Genomic DNA, 16,454 nt, shown 5'->3' on the forward strand with positions numbered 1-16,454 from the left:
GCATTTTTCTAGCCTATAAGGTTAGCAGAGCTCTTTACATATATTAATTTATTTAATCTGCTTTGCCTACAACTTTCTTTTGCCCTTCTTACAATCTGAAGGTTTCACAGTGGGTAGAGTGAATCATTCCTTATATACTTATCTGCTGTATGACCCAAAACAAGGCATTTAAATGCTATCTGCCTCAGTTTCCTCTACTATAAATGTAGATAATAATAGTGCCTTACTTCCAGGGCTTTTGTGAATATAACATGAGATAATATTTTAAAGCACTTTATAAATCTTCAAGCATTAGGTAACTATTATTATTTTTTTTTGTAATGATGGTTGCTGTTGTTATTGTCATTTCATCCAATTGCCACTATTAGATTTCAAGGTCCTTATTAACAGAAACTATTGTAATAGCTAGCATGTCCTCCTGCCTTTCAAGATTGTTGCCAGGATAAAATTAGACAATATTGTAAAGCATTTTGTAAACATTAAAGCACTATGTAATGCTAGTTATTGTTATGGCTGTTGGTATTGTTATAATATCCAAACCCCTCTGTTAAATTTTAAGGTCCTTATGAACAGAAACTTTTCTCTTTCAATAGCCAATAGCAAAAGGGGAAAATTTTCATCTTCTAATTCTATTTATTAAATAATAATTGACATATAGTAGATGCTTATGGATTGTTACTAAATATCTCCCATCATCATTCGTTCCTCTTCCCCAAAAAAAACCTTTAATAGTAGGTATAAAATTTTTAAAAATACAATTATTTTAGAATATAGAAAAAAAGAGTTTATTTCAATTATCTTTAAAGTTACAAAATGATAATTATTAAAGCCTCTTCTTGGTAGTAATAATTCTATGTCATTTTTCCCCTGTGTAGTTGAAATATGGAACTTGAGTAACCCTTTGAGACCTCCGATGAGCTATGTTTCTCAGCCTGCCTTTGTGATCTCCCTGGCTCTGCATCAAGTTCTAAAATGAGAACTGGAATCGACATTGAGCTCAAAGAAAATATTAGCATTTGGCGATCAGAAACATGAAAGGGAGAAAGGGCTTGAATATAAATCTGTCTCAGCAATAAAACAAATCTTCTGACTTTGTTTTAACAGCAACAAATTGCCCTGTGAAAGGAGCAGGTTACAGTGGAGAATTACTGCAGGCAATTGGGAGGTGAAATCATTTTAGACAGTTAAAGTGTGTATGTCCAGGAGGGGAAAATAAAGAGTACAAGAGTCTAGGGGAATTATTTCTTTTTTGCAATAAAAAGTCCTTTTCAGCGTTGGTTTATTTCTCTAGAAATTCTGTTTTTATTTGTCCTCATAGATTTCAAACTTATGTTATGAAGATACATTCAGGAAAAAGATACAAAAGTATCCTGACTTTATTTCTTCTCATCTCTCTCCCACACAGAGAGAATTTCCACTTGTACAGAAGAACTTGTCACTTTTAGCTGCAAAATACCTGACTTGGTAACCTTGATTTTAAGACCTCATAAGTTTCCAGAAATGTGGGTGTTTATTTTGTCTTTTCACTGAATGTTTAGTTTTGGGAAAAGCATCGTTGACTGTCTCTGCTCCATTCACAATTTGCCTGGAAAAAATACATGTTTAATTTGATAAAGGGCCCCCTCTCCAAAGAGGAATTCTGTGTGACATCCAATTAAAGTTAATATATATTTATTAAGTGACTACAATGTGACAAACACTCTCTGGAATGACAAGGGATAAAATGACCCAAAAGGATCTTGATTTCTATTGGAGAGAAACAATATGTGCACATATGTTTAAATGATAATAATCAAAGCTTAGTAGTAAGAAGGATAGAAAGCATTATGTAAGCTCTTGGAATCAGGATAACCCAAGTTCAAATTTTGCCTTAGATGCTAACAGTGTGCCCCTGAGCAAGGCACATATCTTCTGTTATCCTCAAAGTTTCCATTTATATAATATTGGTTGTAATTGTCCTTAATTTCCAAGATTGTTATTATGAAAATAGATAATATATGTAAAGAAATTTTAAAACCTTAAATATATTACATATGGCTATTGTTATTATTAATTAGGTGAAGGAACTAAGACCTGAGGGTGGGGGTTGGGCTAATAGATGATCAACTGAGATTTAAAAGAACCAAGAGGATAGAAAGGGGGCCAAGATGGCAGAGTAGAGCAGAGAAGCTCAAAATCACAATGAGAATCCTCTCCAATCAATCTTAAAATAACGCCACAAAATTAATAAAGGAGTAAAAGAACAACAAGGGGACAAAGTGAAACAACTTTCAAGACGAGAAAAACTTAAAAGGTAGACAGAGAGCATCTGGGGCACTGGGGTGAGAGGGGAACACAGACAGCAGGAGGTTATAGCAAGGAGTGAAGAGCAAGCCAATGTCAAGTCCCCTCCCTCCACCCCATATCTGATGGTCCAGGTTCTGAACCTCAGCACAAGCCAAATTCCAGACCCTAAGACCCTGCCTGTTCAAACAGAGGTCCAACCAACCCACACACACTTTGATATTCCAAATCTGGAGTGAAGTCCAGAATACTAGCTCAGGGCAATCTGTGCTAAAGCAGCCTGATTTGTGTGAGCCCAAAGCAAAGCCAGGAGTCCTAATCTGACCTATGGTGAGGACATAGATCCCAGTTTGGGGTACTTGGGAGACGCCAAAGGGGTTCCTACCTGATCCTCTTGCCAAAATCTAAAGACAGAGCCCCAGGACAGGGCAATCTACTGTGTGCCTGACAAAATCAAGCTCTCAGTGAGAACAAAAGCTTATCCCTAAGCCTGAGGTTGGAATATGATCAGTCCCTGACCTGATCAAGGGGAGAGTGAGACAAAAAGCTTATTCCTAAACCTGAGGGAAGAACTTCAGCTATCAGCTCCTCAAGGATTAATTGAATCAGCAGTGGGAGATGGCTCTCAGAGCTCTCAGAACTCGGGCCATCATACCTTCTTGGCAGAACTAAAATTTTTAAAAATCCAGAAATAAAGCTAAGGGTAGCATCAAGGAAGTACTGAAGCTTAAGAGGAACGCTAGGTTCCCAGAGAAACAGAGCCTACCTGTAAAAAGGTAGGAAAAATGAACAGACAACAAAAAAAATCACCTAACTATGAAGAATTTTTATGAGGACAAAAGCAAGGTAAAGACACAGATGCAGACAGTGAAAGCAAAGCAAACACATGCAAAGTCCAAAAGAAAAACATAGATACTCAAAACAAACTTCAAAAAACAATTAAGAGAAGCAGAGGAAAAGTAGAGAAATGGACAAAATGAAAAAGGAGACCCAAAAGCTGATGAAGGAAAATCAGGCTTTAAAAATTAGAATTGAGTCACTAGAAACTAATGATTTCATGAGAAATCGTCAAGAAAAAAATAAGACAAAATCAAAAGAATGAAAAAAAAAACAGAAGAAAATGTGAAGGATATCATTGAAAAAAATAAATTAACTGGAAAATAGATCCAGGAGAGACAATTTAAGAATTATTGACTACCTGAAAGCCATGATCATAAAAAAAGCTTGCATATCAAAATACAAGAAATTATCAAATAAAACTGCCCAGGAATTCTCAAACAAGAAAATAAAATAGAAATTTAAAGAATCCACAGAACATCTCTAGAAAGAAATTCCTAAATGACAACTTCCAGGAGTATAATAGCCAAATTCAAGAGCCCCCAAGCTAAGGAGAAAATACATCCAAGGAAAACAACAATAAGTACAACAGTTCAGACACCATGGATCTACAATCAGGATCATATAGGACTTAGTGGCTTCCACGTTAAAGAATCATAATACATGGAATATGATATTAAGGAGTAAAAGATCTATGTTTACAACCCAAAGTCACCTATCCAGCAAGACTGAGTATATTCTCTCAACGGAAAATGGGCATTCAAAAAGATAGAATATTTCCAAGAATTCCTGAGGAATGAGACAGGCCTAAATAAAAACTCTGAAGTCTAAACATAAAACCCTTTAAGATAAGCATAAAAAGGTAAATAAGAAAAAGAAAATTTAAGAGGCACATTAAGTTCAAAATGTTTGTATTTCTACATGGAAAGAGGATATCTGTAATTCTCGGACAATATTCTTAGTAGTGCAGTTAGAAAGAGAGTGGGAAAGAAAACTCACTATGATATGTAAAAAAAAAAATCAAGGGGTGTAAAAGAGGTTTGTACTTACAGAGAAGAAAAGGGAGAGATAGAATGGGGTAAATTATATAATATAAAGAGGTACAAAAATTATTACAGGGAGGAAAGGATGAGAATGGTGACAGGCAATGCTTAAACTTTATTGTCATTGTAACTGTCTCAGAGAGGGAAAAACAAAGATACTCTTTGGGGTATAGAATTCTATCTTACCTTACAGAGAAGTAGAACAAAAATAAGACCAGGGAAGGGGGAGGTAATTGGAGGTAGGGGGGAGTGATGGCGTGATAAAAAGAAAACATTGGTGAGGAGTAACAGAGTGAAAGGAAATAGGGCAGGATCAAAAGGGCAAAATAAGATGGAGGTCAATATACTGTTAGTAATTATAATTAATTACTATATATATAAGTAAATATAATTATAATTGTGAATATAAATGAGATGAACTCATCCATAAAATGGAAGCAGATAGAAGAGTGGATTAAAAACCAGAATCCTACTATAAACTGTTTGCTAGAAATACATTTGAGGCAGAGTAACACACAGATTAATGGTAAAAGATATTGATAGCAGCTCTTTTTGTGATGGCTTGGAACTAGAAACTAAAGGGATGTCCATAAATTGGGAAATGGCTAAACAAGTTGTGATATATGGTTGTAATCAAATACTATTGTGCCATAAGAAATTATCAAGATGATCACAAAACATCTGGAAAGACTTATATGAACTGATTCAAAGTGAAGTGAGTAGAATCAAGAAAACATTTTATACAGTTATAGCAATAATGTAGGATGATCAACTGTGAATGTCTTAACTGTTGTAAACAATATGAGGATCCAGGACCAAAGCTATGAGATTCGTGATGTAAAAGGCTGAAGGAACTGATGGAGTCTGAATGCAGATTGAAGCATACTATTCTTTACTATACTTTCTCCATTAATTTTCCCTAGTTTGAGAAAAATGTCTTGTTTCACAACAATAAGAACATGGAAATATGCATTGCATGACAACCCCTGTGTAATCTATTATCAAATTACCTGCTGTTTTAGGGGACAGGGGGAGAGGAGGAGAGAACATGTATCAAAAATGTCAGAAAACATTTATTACAAATTTTATTGATTTGTAATCTGGAAAATATAAAGATTAAAAAACAGTCAGCCTCAGAAATTTACTAGCTGTGTGACCTTGAGCAAGTCACTTAACCTTTGCTTGTCCTACATTGCTTGGTACATTGTAGGCACTATATAGATGTCATTATTATTACTTTCAATATAGAGAGAGCATAAATGTTAGGTCTGGATAAATTAAGCACTATAATCAAGACCTTCAAACTATTAAGTAACTGAGGCAGGATTTTAATTCAGTCCTTCATGACTCTGACTTTATAATTCTTGCCAATACATTGGGCTGTGAACTTTTTAGCTTGATATTCAAGATTCTCTTCAATTTGATGTCATCCTGTAATTTGAGGTTTACCTCATATCCAAATTATTTTTCACCCAAATTATGCCCCAACAAAACTGAACTACCACTGTCTGCACCCAGACTTTCCCTGTGCTTTTTCATCTTTCTGGTATTGCTCATTTCCTAGATCCATATGTGAAATGCCCTTATTCTACCTCAGTGCTTACTCTATTCCTATTCATCCTTTAATACTCAATTCATATGGCTCATCCACTCTAGAAATCCCCAATTGGTAATTACTTTCCCCCTTCTGCTTCACAGTGCTTTGTGAGGTCCATGGGCTTCTTGTTTCATCTCTTTGCTATACTGACCATATATTAAAATTCATCTATATGTCATCTGCTCGTTTATTAATAAATGAGGATAGGATCACATATTACTTAGACTGCCTACTTCTCTGAGTACTTAATACAATATTCTACACATTTTTGTTGTTCAGTTACTTCAGTCATATCTGACTCTTCAGGACACCATTTGGGATTTTTGTGGCAAAGATATTTAAGTGGTTTGTCATTTCCTTTCACAGATTCTACATATCTCAAGTATTTAATAAATGTTTGATGGATTGAAAAAAACAACAAAATTGACTGTAGTTGACAGTGAGCACACATCTGCTGTTTGTCAACCATTTTAGAATCATTATTATTTTTAATAGCTAGTTTTAATCTTGTTTCACTAATCTGCATCCCATTCACCAATACTCAGATTCACACTTATTTGCTTTTCCTAATCTCATTCCTTTCACTTTGTTTACTCTGACTTGCTTTTCCCCCAGTCTCCTTCTCTTTAACTCTTCTCTGATATAATGCATGTGTTTCTCAGGGAATTTTTTTGAGACTTTTTCTTTGACAACTATGTGTACACACACATGTGTACATGTGTGTATATGTGGACATATGCATGCACCCACATTACATGTATCTGTGTGGATATATACACATATATGTACATACATATAACATATACATATATAAGTGATGTTCTATTTGAAAACATTGTTGCCACTTCTCTCTGACTCACATCTTAATAGAAACGCTTCATTCTAACAGAGGAATAAAACTGAGCAAAAACAATTGAGCTCATTAATCGTGTGTAACACTGTAATTTCATTCTACATCTATTATCTACTATCTTTCTAGTAAGTGGCAAGGAGCATGTTCCACTGTTGTACTCTGACATTATGACAGGTCACACCATTGATCAGAGATATGTATGACTAATATTGATACCACTATATATATTTATATATATATATATGTATCATTAATTTTGTCAAAGACTTCCAAATTATGTTTGGGAACATTTATTTTTTACCCATTGTATTGTAATTATTTTACTTCATTGCCACTGTTATGTAAATGGTTTGTCTAGTTTGTTGTTGCTTTTATCAAGATAAACTTGGCAAAAGCCATATGTCTTTCCAAGTTTCTTTAATATATTTGCATTTTTTAGCAAAACAATATTCCATTGGAATGGAATGGAAAATAGATTTATTAGTAACTTACTATGCCTACCAAGTGCAAAGTACTGAGGAGAAAAAGTGGAAAATTGAGACATTCCCTACTTTCAAAGAGGTCACATTTCAATAGGAGGAGACAATGCATAAAGCTTAACTAATTTTTTATATTCATTTAGTGGAAAGGCAAGTGTCCTTAGGAAACTATCATAGCAAAAGACAAGGCCTATAGAATCTTAAAATATGATGGCAAGAGATTGTCCCTTAACTAGAGGATAGTTCCTGCAAGTGTTAGAGTAAGTAAGACAAAGGAATTTCTATGGCAAAGGTAGCATATGATAGTTGGCATTCCAGCACCTCTAGCAAATTGGACAGTAAAGAGAGTAGCTAAGTCTGTGACTCCTGTCAGTGGCAGTAGATGTTCCTCCTGGCAATTGTTGGGTTGAGGTCATTAGCTAATCAATAAACACCAATCTTGTCAGTTTTTTAGATACCATAAAAGGATTGTTTAAAATCTTTATGTATTTGGTAACTTTCCTTTTCTCTTTGCCTGCTTTGCTGTATTATTAGTATTCGTATCCCTGTGTATATACACTTTATTGACTTTTCTCATTGATTTCCAAATTGTTCTCTAGAATGTCTGGAATAATTTATTATTTGCTCATTAGTCCACTATTGTGCTTATCTTCTCAAAACCCTTTAACAATTTACCATATATATATTTTTAAATTCCACTTACTCTTTGGAAAGTCAGAATGATTAAGGGTTTTATTAGACAATAAATAGTCTTTTTTGAAAAACTGTCTTGACATAAGGTCATTAAACTGAATTTTTACACAACCACCAAAACATGAAAGAAAAACATCAAGTGTGAATTCATGAATGACAGGAGTCTATTGGGATTTTAACTTTCCCAAATACTAAATTCAGAGTATCTCATGGTTGATGAAATGAGGAGAAAGGAGCAGATGGTTCCTGAGACAAGGACAAATACTTAAGGGTCATTTGGTCATCACCTCATATTTTTAGGGTAATGAAATTTAAATACAAATTCAAACTTGCTTCATATGATTTTAATCTTTCTAATCCTATAGATGTCAGCTGAAATCTTAGTTATTTTAGTTCATATTTCTCTTGTCAGTAGTGATTTAGAGCTTTCTTTCATATGATCCTTGATTCTTTAATGTTCTTTTACAAAAAAAGACACATGGTCATGTCCCTTGATTATCTATATATTAACTTTTTTATATTTTATCATTTGTCACATTGTTTAAATCTCAGCTATCAGGTCTTTATAAAAGGCATTTGCTTTGCATATGAGTATCCCCTTCACCAAATCAACCACCTTTTCTAATTCTCACTGCAGTAGTTTCATTAAACTGTCCTATTTAACTTTTAGAATTACTCATATCTATTACTTGATTAAGAATTTATATTATGAAAGTTATGTGGAGTGATTAGAAGTAGCCACTTGCATATTAATTTCATTAGGAGAAGATTAGAAAGGTCTTCAAAGTATTATAACCTATCAGTTTCTATGAAGATGCAATTTGTAAATTATAAATCAATATAGGATTTGTTCTTTTTATCATCATCACATCTGAGGTAGTCTAGCCAATCAAAGACCCTTCCTCCAGTGAAAGATCAGGAACAGATAGATTCTAAGGATGATAATGATGATGATGATGATGATGATGATGATGATAATGGTGATATGACTGGATATATTATTTCATTTGCATAGGGGACCATCTCTATGAAAGTAGGTCCAAATCTTTTGGAACTTATAGACAGAAGCACTGAAGGATTGATTCATTTGTTCATAGTAACTACCAGCATGAGTCTAAGGGAGAACCTGAACAAAAATCTTTCAGAACTATTACAAAAGGGCCATAAAACTATATACACTTTTTTCCAGAAAAACCACTATGAGGTCTGTATCACGAAGACATGATTTAAAAAGGTCAAGGGTATGAATCAGCTCTTTCTTTTGGTGGCAAAGAATGTCTAACAATTGGGGGAATAGCTGAAAAAATTGTGGTATATGATTTTAATAGAATAGCCTCTGAGCATCATACAGCTCTCTGTCCTGTTTGCCTCATTGCTTCTCAATAATAATAGTTTATCTGTAGTATAAATAAGTGATCATCAAAACAGTATGGTACTAGCTAAAGGACAGAAAGGTGCATCAATGGAATAGACTGGGGGAAATATTTGATAAACCCAAAGATCCCAGCTTTGGGGAGAAGAACTCACTATTTGACAAAGACTGCTGGAAAATTGGAAAACAGTCTGGCAAAAATTAGGTTTAGATCAATATGTCATACTCTATACCAATAAAAATTCAAAATGGGTATATTACTTAAATATGAAAAAATGATATTATACATAATTTAGGTGAATGTAGAATAGTATGCCTGTCAGACCTATGGGGAAGAGAAGAATTTAATATGAAGTAAGAGATAGAGAACATTACAATATTTATTTTTAAAACATAAAAGAAAAGTTTATATTCATATAGGGATTTTAGGATTTCAAAACATTTTGCATTTAGTTGACCTTCTCAACACCCCTGTGAAATAAGCACTTAAAATATGTTTATGCCCATTTTCTGAGTCATAAATTGAGGCTGACTGTCCATAAATAAATGACTTTTTCAGTTTCAATCAGTTGGCAAACATCTGAAGTACAGTTTAAACTAAGAACTTCCTAATGCTTGTTCCAGAACACTATTTCTTATACCAAAAGATAAAACTCTCCTGTAATCAAATAAGGCAACTCATAGTCTACTTCCTTTTTTTTTCATATAGCAATAGCTAAAATTATCTGGATAAGTAAATTGACAGTTTTCATAAGAACTAAAGTTATTGAAATAATTTTACATGTAGTAGAAATATCACTAATTTGGAATCAGAAGACTTGGAATCAAATCTTGACTCTGCTACTTACTACCTGTGTGAGTCAGGGCAAGTCAGTATTCCATTCCAGACTGATCACTGAGCCTTTCTGCTTCTTGGCTTCCTCAGCTTTAAAAAGAAATCGTTGACCTAGATTAAATCTGAGATCTTTCCTGGCTCTGGATTATCATAATTCTATTATTTACCATTATTTTCATTTAGGTTGCTTCTGAAAAAGAAAAGTTTAAAGGCCATGAGATTTGAATTTTTTTAAAAAATGAGATTCCTGCACAACAGAATGACATTGTAATATGTGGAAAAGTACTAAGAACCACTTGGTTTCCTCTTTCCTTTTTCAATAAGGTTGCTGCTGCCAGTGTCTCAGAGTTTCCAAAATGGTTTTTTACCTCCTGCTGTCCATTTTAGCCATGTCATGGCTAATATACTCCAATCCTAAGACTGTTCTTGAGGTTTGTTCCTTTAAACAAAACTAACATCTGCATCTCTGATTTCTTCCTTCTGTCTCTAGCAGGTGAGCCAGCTTATCAAACAGCAAGCCTCACTCTAATGAACAGCAACTATATGCCCCAAGATGTTCATTTGGCAGGATTTCTGGACAGCTTTCAGTGATTCAGCAAACTTGTATTTGGCTTTTAAATAGTCCCAGAGAAGAAGTGGAGGAGGGGTGAAGAGTTGGAGAAAAGAAAGATTTCTAAACAGTGGAGTTCAAAAATGATACACAATTAAACCATCTGATAAATCTCTTCTCTCTAGTTGGGCCCATCAGATCTACTCATCTGAGATATTACAATCCTAAACCCTGAAAAAAACAAGATTCCCTATGGTAAAACATCATAAAATATGCTTTGATACCAGGGTCTGTGTTCATGTGTACAATTAATTTGGGGAATGTCATTTTCCCTACTCTCTTCTCTCATCTGATAATGGATTTACCTCACATCAGAACTAGACCTTTCTGAGATATTACTCTCATATTTTGAGAGTCTTAATTGAATCATGATGATTAATAATCAAAATTGTCTGTTACACTGGGTTGACAGCTGGCCTTTGTTTCAGCAAAACCTGGGTTCAAGTGTTGCCTTTGACAAATACTAGCTGTATGTTCCTACTAAAACTATAAACTGAAGAACTTAAGTTTAGAATAAGGTTTTTAGCAAACTTTCTTTTTCTAGAGTTGTGATTTCATTGAATTATATGGCTTCTTGCTGAGAAGAATCCTTAAACCAATACAAATCAACAACTTGGAACAAATATACATAATAAAACAAAACAAATTCCCACCTTGTTTATGCAAAATATGTATTTCATTCTGTATCTTAAATCTTATATCTCTGTCAGGAGGTAGATAATCTGTTTCATGACTGGTCTGCAGAATCAAAGTGAGTCACTTCATTGACTTGAGTTCCTAGGCTTTTCAAAATTCTTTGTCTTTACTGCATTGTTATTTTATAAATTGTTTTTCCTTCTGTGCCAGTTCTTATTTTCTCAAGTTTTTTTTTTCCTTGAAATTCTTCCTTTCATCATTATAGCACAATAATATTCCATAACATTCATATACTATAAATCTATAAATTGTTCATCCATTCACCACAAAAGAGCAATTATAATTAATATTTTTATACCCATAGGTAATTTTCCTGTCTCATTGATTTCGTTGGGATAGAAAAGCATGAATGTATAGGTTGGACCAAAAGTTTACACAGTTTAGGAACTTTTTGGTCCTAGTTTCAGATGCAAAATATTGAGTCAATTCACAGTTTTATCAACAATATACTAATATATCATTTATCCCAGAAGCCCTCCGATATTTTTCTTTCTCTTTTTTTGGTCATTTTTGCCAAGTAAATAGATTTAATTTTTTTTTAAGTTTTGGAAATTTTTATTTAATTAATTTAAAATATTTTTCCTAATTACAAGATTCCTGTTCTTTCCCTCTGCTATCCCCACCTCCATCCCACAGCTGATGTATGATTACAATGGGGTTTGCATGTGTCTTTGATCAAGACCTATTTCCATATTGTTGAAATTTGCACTAGCATGATTATTTAGAGTCTATATGCCCAGTCATATCCCCATCAACTCATCTAATCAGTTATTTTTCTTCTGTGTTTCTATTCCCACAATTCTTCCTATGAATGTGGATGGTGTTCTTTCTCACAGGTCTGTCAGAATTGTCCCAGATCGTTGCATTGCTGCTAGTAAAGAAGCCCATTACATTCGATTGTACCACAGTGTATCAGTCTCTGTGAACAACATTCTCCTGGTTCTGCTCCTTTCACTGTGCATCAATTCCTGGATGTTGTTCTAGTTCACAAGGAACTCCTCCAGTTTATTATTCATTTGAGCACAATAATATTCCATCACAAACATGTACCACAATTTCTTCAGCCATTCCGCAACTGTAGGGCATCCCCTCATTTTCCAATTTTTGGCCACCACAAAGAGCGCAGCTATGAATATTATTGTACAAGTCTTTTTCCTTATTATCTCTTTGGGGTACAAACCCAGCAGTGCTATGGCTGGATCAAAGGTCAGAAAGTATTTAAGTGCCCTTTGGGCATAATTCCAAATTGCCATCCAGAATGGTTGGATCAATTCACAACTCTACCAGCAATGCATTAATGTCCCAACTTTGCCACATCCCCTCCAGCATTTATTACTTTCCTTTGCTGTCATGTTAGCCAATCTGTTAGGTGTGAGGTGATACCTCAGAGTTGTTTTGATTTGCATCTCTCTGATTATCAGGGGTTTTTCATGTGCTTATTAATAGTTTTGATTTCTTTAACTGAAAATTGCCTATTCATGTCCCTTACCCATTTATCAATTGGAGAATGGCTTGATTTTTTGTACAATTGATTTAGCTCTTTATAAAATTGAGTAATTAGAACTTTGTCAGAGGTTTTAGTTATGAAGATTGTTTCCCAATTTGTTGCTTCCCTTCTAATTTTGGTTGCACTAGTTTTGTTTGTACAAAAACTTTTAAATTTGATGTAATCAAAATTATTTATTTTATAATTTGTGACTTTTTCTAAGTCTTGCTTGGTTTTAAAATCTTTCCTTTCCCAAAGGTCTGACATGTATACTATTCCATGTTTGCCTAATTTACCTATAGTTTCCTTTGTTATGTTCAAGTCATTTATCCATTCTGAGTTTTTCTTGGTGTAGGGTGTGAGGTGTTGGTCCAAACCTAATCTCTCCCACACTGTCTTCCAATTTTACCAGCAGTTTTCATCAAATAGTGGATTTTTGTCCCAAAAGCTGGGATCTTTGGGCTTCTCATAGATTGTCTTGCTGAGGTAACTTACCCCAAGTCTATTCCTCTGATCCTCTTTTCTGTCTCTTAGCCAGTACCATATAATTTTGATGGCCAGTGCCTTATAATATAGTTTGAGATCTGGTACTGCAAGGCCACCTTCCTTTGCATTTTTTTCATTATTTCCCTGGATATCATTGATCTTTTGTTCTTCAAAATGAACTTTGTTATGGTTTTTTTCTAATTCAGTAAAGAAATTTTTTGGAAGTTCAATGGTTATGGCACTAAATACATAAATAAGTTTGGGTAGGATGTTCATTTTTATTATGTTAGCTCGTCCTACCCATGAGCAGCTAATGTTTTTCCAATTGTTTAGATCTAGTTTTAATTGTGTGGAAAGTGTTTTGTAGTTGTGTTCATATACTTCCTATATTTACCCCAGCAGATAGATTCCTAAGTATTTTATATTGTCTCGGGTGACGTTAAATGGAATTTCTCTTTCTAATTCTTGCTGCTGTACTGGGTTGGAGATATATAGAAATGCTGAAGACTTACATGGGTTTATTTTGTATCCTGCAACTTTGCTAAAGTTGTTGATTCTTTCCACTAGCTTTTTGGTTGGATCTCTAGGATTCTTTAAGTAGACCATCATATCATCCACAAAGAGTGATTGCTTGGTCTCCTCATTGCCAATTCTAATACCTTCATTTTCTTTTTCTTCTCTAATTGCTACTGCTAGTGTTTCTAGTACAATGCTAAATAATAGAGGTGATAATGGGCATCCTTGTTTCACTCCTGATCTTATTGGGAATGCATCTAGTTTATCCCCATTGCAGATGATGTTTGCTGATGGTTTTAGATATATACTGTTTATTATTTTTAGGAAAGGCCCTTCTATGCCTGTACTTTCTAGTGTTTTCAATAGGAATGGGTGTTGTATTTTATCAAAGGCTTTTTCTGCATCTATTGAGATAATCATGTGATTTTTGTTGGTTTGCTTGTTAATATGGTCAATTATGTGGATTGTTTTCCTAATATTGAACCATCCTTGCATTCCTGGTATGAATCCTACCTGGTCATAGAGAATAACCCTCCTGATCACTTGCTGGAGTCTTTTTGCTAGTATCCTATTTAAGATTTTTACATCTATATTCATTAAGGAGATTGGTCTATAATTTTCTTTCTCTGTTTTTGACCTGCCTGGCTTTGGAATCAGTACCATATTTGTATCATAAAAGGAATTTTGTAGAACTACCTCTTTGTTTATTATGTCAAATAATTTGTATAGTATTGGGATTAGCTGTTCTTTGAATGTTTGATAGAATTCACTTTGATAGAATTCATCAGGCCCTGGGGATTTTTTCTTAGGAAGTTCTTTGATGGCCTATTGGATTTCTTTTTCTGATATGGGGTTATTTAAAAATTCTCTTTCTTCTTCTGTTAATCTAGGTAATGTATATTTTTGTAAATATTAATCCATATCACCTAGATTGGCGTATATATTGCTATATAGTTGGGCAAAATGTTTTTTAATGATTGCCTTAATTTCCTCTTCATTGGAGGTGAAGTCTCCTTTTTATATATGATACTGTTAATTTGATTTTCATCTTTCCTCTTTTTATTAGATTGATCAGTACTTTGTCTATTTTGTTTGTTTTTTTCAAAATAACAGCTTCTAGTCTTATTTATTAGTTCAATGGTTCTTTCACTTTCAGAATGAAGTATGTGTTTATATAAAGATATGACTACAAGTGGCAAAGAATATAGAATTAGCTTAATAATCAGAAAGATATAGGTTTAAATCTTGCCTCTGACACATGCTAGATGAGTTACACTATGGAAATCAAAATTAACTAATTTATCAATTAGGGAATGGCTATATTCATATATTTGAATCATTCTCTTTTAATTAATAGTTTTCTTATCGCCTATCCAAAGATCTTTATGTAAATTCCTTCTTTACTCCTCTAGTTTGTTTATGATTCTTATCTTTAAGTTAAATCATGTATTAACTTGTTTTTTGATCTTTGTATGAAATATTGATCTGTTCCCAGTTTCTTTCAGACTGCTTTCTAGATATTCTAGATGATTCTTTTCAAATATTGAAATTTTATCTCAGTTTTTTTTGATAATTGTTGACATTAGAATCCTTATTTATTTCAGACATTGAGTGGTGTGTTGAAAAGAACACTGAATTTAGAAATCAAAGACCTACATTGAGTTCCACTTCTTCCATTTTCTAATTATGTAACATTGGTACAGGATCCTTGAACATTTTTGTGTCATGGACTCCTTTGGTCATTTGCTTAAGACTATGAATCACATCTCAGAAAAATAATTGTAAATGCATAAAATAAAATACAAAGGATTACAAGGAAAATCAGAGGTTAATGAATATATATATCCAAGTTCATTTGTCCCTTGTGAGTCCGTGGACCTCCATGTTAAGAACACCTGACTTAGGCCCTTAATTTCTCTGGAAAACAGGGATGATATTGTTCGTACTACCTATATTCATATGGTTTTTAGTATCATATAAAAATATTTAAAAGTACCCTACGAGTTGTGAGGGAAATGCTCTGCAAATCTTAACTCACCGTATAAATATGAGGTGTTATTTCATAAGACTTTTGATCAGAGAAGTAATGTGATCAGATTTGTTAGCTAGATTTTGGGAACTGTGTGGAGGACATTAGTAAGGAGAGAAAACATAAGAAAAGGAACAATTAAGAGACTATTATAATAGTCCAGCTAAAGATAATGAAGACCTAAACTATGGTAGTACTGTAAGTGAAGAGGAGGGTATGAATGAATGTTGCTAGGAAATCAACTTACTTGATATTTAGTAGAAACTTAGAACTTGCATTTCATTGTCTTTGCCTTCTAAAATCCAAGCTTACTTCCACAACACAATAAATGCCTCATGTTGAAATATTAGTGGAGGAACATTTAATTAAAAAACTTACTAAGCCTTATATGCAAAACATTAATTATGTTATAGGGATACTAAGATAAATATGCCAAAGCTCTGTTCTCAAGGAGCTTAATGTGAAGAGAAATATATAAGATTATTGCTAAAAGTGACAAGACAGGCAGCTTGGTACAGTGAATAGAGACCCAGCCACAAAGTGGGAGAGATCTGCATTCATGTAAGTGGTATGTTGGAAAAAAATATATTTAACAACTGACAACTTAAAGTGGGAGGGGGGGACATGGGGAAGCCTACA

The sequence above is a fragment of the Monodelphis domestica genome, chromosome 2, assembly GCF_027887165.1.
Source record: "Monodelphis domestica isolate mMonDom1 chromosome 2, mMonDom1.pri, whole genome shotgun sequence".
Lineage (NCBI taxonomy): Eukaryota > Metazoa > Chordata > Mammalia > Didelphimorphia > Didelphidae > Monodelphis > Monodelphis domestica.